This window comes from Manis javanica, chromosome 1 (assembly GCF_040802235.1).
Source record: "Manis javanica isolate MJ-LG chromosome 1, MJ_LKY, whole genome shotgun sequence".
In the NCBI taxonomy this organism is placed as follows: domain Eukaryota; kingdom Metazoa; phylum Chordata; class Mammalia; order Pholidota; family Manidae; genus Manis; species Manis javanica.
The window spans coordinates 122,749,624-122,754,089 of NC_133156.1; positions in this window are offsets into that span (position 1 = coordinate 122,749,624).

Here is a 4,466-nt window from a genome sequence, read left to right on the forward strand (position 1 = left end):
GATCCTGACTTCACTGCTTTTCTTCCTTATACTACCACCTCTAGAGGTCTTGGAGAATCCCACGTGACCATGTCTCCATGGACCTAATATGAGTAGAGGCTCTAGATGGCCCTGACACCATCGTAAGGGTTCCAAAGAAGAAAGATGTTCCCATAAACACAATGGGTGTGAGAAGAATGCAGAAGAAACTGAGCCATGAGCTGTGAGTCCCAGAGGCTATGAGAGTGGTTTTAGGACAGTGAGCTCCAGAATGGCAGGGGGGTTGTTCAGTTAATAACTGGCTTCCATTGCATGGCTGTGTAGGCTTTTATGAACCACTTTGTTCCTCTCCTTTCCTTACTTCCCTCTCTCCAGGAATTTGAGGATTTCATTGCCAAGTTTGGTGACTCCTCTGGTTTTGTCCTGGTGGCCCTGGGCTCCATGGTGAGCATCTTTCAGTCCCAGGAAGTCCTCAAGGAGATGAACAATGCCTTTGCCCTTCTCTCTCAAAGGGTAATATGGAAGTGTAACCCTTCTCTTTGGCCCAAAGGCATCAAATTGGCAATAAAACTGGCTTCTTCCTTGCCAAGAGCTGCCCAGGTCTGCTTCTCTCTTCTCATTTATGTGTGTTTAGGGCCCATCAAGGCCATGACCTTTAATTGGGCAATACGTGAGAAAAAGATGCTGACAGGTAAAATTCAAGTGCCTAGAAGACAGGAATGAATCACCCAGCTAGAATCATTGGGGAATCAGGCTCCCCTTCCATTGAGATCTTGCCTTCATTATCTTCTTGACCTACTGCATTTGGTCTTAAGCAAGATACTGAAATACAATTTAAAAACAACCTGTGAACTCTGAGAATATATGCGAAGGGTCTATATTATTGTTTTCATAAATACCTATTCATCCACCCCGTATTTTACACACACACACACACACACACACACACACACACACACACACACACACAGATCCATCTTAGTTACTAAGTGTGAGCAACCCATACCTTCACAACATGAATGCCAATAGTGTCTTGAGGATGTACCGATACACCTGAAGGCCAAGTTGAGCAACCTCATAGCCAGTTATCTTCTCCACTGCGTCTCTGTTACTAGAGAGTTCTCTAACTCCCCACCAGGTTTTCTCTGTATTCAGTGCTGCTTCTTAGAGACCCCTCCCTGCCGTAGCCCCTGGCTGGATCAGAGGCTCATAACCAAGATTATGAATAAAAGAATCTGCAGAATTTACGCGTAGTGTCCTGGTTTCACTTCTGCAAATGTATTCCTGAAATCTGAGATGGGACACATGATTCTCATTTCCAAAAAGAGACAAGTAGTTTTCTTTTTTTTGGTATCATTAATATACACTTAGATGAGCAACATTGTGGTTACTAGATTCTCCCCATTATCAAGTCCCCACCACATACCCCATTACAGTCAAGAGACAAATAATTTTTGATGCATATGCAGTTGAGCAGCACAGCCTGAAATGAACTCTTCATTATCAACAATCATTTTAGTGAGCTCGTTAGAGGTGTGAAGACTGAAACTGGAAATACTGAGGTGTAATGTCCAGTCTCTGCTTTCAAGGGGTTTCTCGTATATATGAGGAGACATCATATACAATGTCAGTTTTGTGAGTGTCATATGACCTGTAATATCATTGTATGTGTCAGTGATACAGGAAAGGGGTAAATTAGTTGGCAGGTGCTCAAAACAGAGAGAAAGAGAAACTGAGGTAGAGACAGAGACAGAGTGACAGAGAGTGACACAAAGAGAAAACACATGAGAGAAGCAAAGATACAGATGATGGATAGATAGATGTATGGCTACAGTGATAACAGTGCTCAACACTATTCTCTACAGAATTCTCTGGGTTCTGAGTCAGCTGGATTCTGACTAGCAAAAGGTGTCTTCAGGGTGAGTGGATTGGAATCCCGTCGGTTGAATCATGCACCTTGAATCTGTCCCAAGCAAAATTATCTTCATGATGGCTCCAACACATCTTTGTGATTACCTTGGTATTTTCTTCTGCTCTTGATGCTTTCCCTGGTGTTCTGAAAATATTCATCCAGAAACATCCTGCTTTCTCTTTTATTTGCAACATCTCACTCTCACCTCTGAATTTTTGTCACCCATTAGAGAGTGAATAGAATAATTTTAACATGGCATGCCCATGGCGGGGATTTCTGTCTTTGGAGAGCAGTGTGAAAACCTGCTCCAAATAGCAGGCAAACATTTAAGTGTCTCTCTCCAGTTAATGAAGTTGAGGAATGAGACATCAGCTCTGATGATGAAGCAAATCATAGAAGAAAGAGGTATACAGTTCTCTGGGCTTGAGGTCATATAGGAAGACATCAGATATCAAGGGCACTGTGTGCATCTTGTTTGTAATAAAGGCTGAAACTTTGAGGACACAAAATAATATGAGTGCAATGCTGACACATTACCTGTTTCTTTGGAAAAATTGGCAATTTAGGTTATAGCTGGGAATTATTTTCTACCTTATGGTTGTGAGGGACACAAACTATCTGTACAGAGTCCCTGAGATGTCTTATATTTTGGGGGCACCTGTAAAGTAGAGTTTCCACTGAGGCAAGAGGTTGCCCTTCTGTCCAACATGCCACACTGTGCCTACCTCAGGCCCTTTGTCTGTGCTGCTCCCAAGAACACCCTTCCCTTCTGCTCACAGGCAGCTCCTTCATGACATTGGGGTATCAGTGTTGTTTCTTCAGAGGCTGGTCACTGTCCGACAGTCCTAACTAGACTCTTCTCCCACCCAGTCCAATCATAATTCATTATTTCCATCTTAACACTCCTTGGGATCTGTGACTACCCCATTGCTTTATGTTTTAATTTTTGTCTGTCCTGCCACAATAGAGTGTGGAGCGTGAGCTCCCCCAGACAGCAAGGTGTGGCTCTTGTTTCTGCTGTGTTCTTGGGCCCCTCCCAGGGCTGCCACAAAGTAAGTTTGAATGAATTTCTGTTACCTGAGTGGACACATGGGGTCCCTTGATCCTCTGGTAACTTCCAGTCAGCACAATGTGAAGACAAAAATATATATTTTCTTTCTTATAACTAAGAGGGATTGAGTAACTTGGTGTTAGAAGGGCATAAAGCTGAATCAAATTTCAAGACTTAACATGTTACCTTGCACATAGGAGACATGCAATCACTTCTTGTTATATGACTGAAAACAAGTTTTCAGTTTGTGATTCTCAGTCCTGGAAAGCTTGGAAAGCTGCGGGTGTTGGACAACCCTGGAAATTTGGTTACACTGGGTTCCTCATATGTTGCAAATATTCACTTTCTGGAGAGTGAATTTGTAACTTATATTGGATTTTCATAGACCCAGACCTGAAATGTCAGTCATTCACAAGCCCCTGTGTAGGTGTCATCTGGGCTGTGATGGTCTCCAGACATTGTGCCCCAGGGCAAGGTTTATCATCTGTGGGGTCCATTGGAAAGTGGAAATGTGGAGACCCTTGTGTAAAGCTTAAATGTTTAAAAATGGTGACAATAGAGAATTAAATCACTCAGAGGACCCATCTATATGGGTCCCTGAGCAAATATGCCCCAGACTACAGCCAGAAACCAGCACTGCTCAACATGCAGCTCTAAATGAGAGGACACACAGGCCTCATCCTAGGCCACAACCTGCAAAGTCACATAGCCCAGATGCCAGAACAAAAATAGGTCACCTTTCTCTCTCATATAGAATTTTTTTACAGTATGTCGTATTCTTTCAGATAGGAACAGGTCCTTCCAGAATTAGTCACTTTTAAATAATTTAGCACTTTTTGCACTAGATCTTTATATGTATGTCTTCATTTGATCTTTTCAAAGGAACCCAGTTAAACTGTGGCAAAGGCAGGGCAATGACTTTTCTTTGCAATTGAGCATTTTGAGAATATGATGGCAAGTGTGTGTGTGTGATATAAGGTCTCTAAGACTTCTGGACTACATGAGCAAACTCCTGTCTCAGAACAAAGAGAAACAATTGAAATAAAAAATTTTTCAAAGGTGTGACATAACTGTACTGTAATGAAAGAAAAATGAACACAATTGCAGTTTGTACACAGTACTTTGAATATTTTTATTGTCAATCTAAAGAAAAAAATGTAAAAATCTTGTAGTCCCTTGAGATGTTAACGGTTAGTGGATCAGTGGATCAGAACCTTCATTCAGTGCATGGTATGACTGAGCAAATGAGTAAAAATACCAAAAATGTTGAGAGTCAGATTTCTTAACTTTGGAAAGGCTAATTACAAATGTGGAAATGAGAAGATTAGCTTCACCTCTGTGGTGTCATACTAGAATTGAAGGTGTCAATATGAATTCATAATTTTTTATAAATGAAATATAAACATGGTTATATAGACAGATATAGATATGTGATATTTATACCCACATCCGCGTTTATATCTTTCATAACTCTGTCCACTGAAAAGGGATTATAAACATTGGCGCTTCATTAGCAATGAGCAC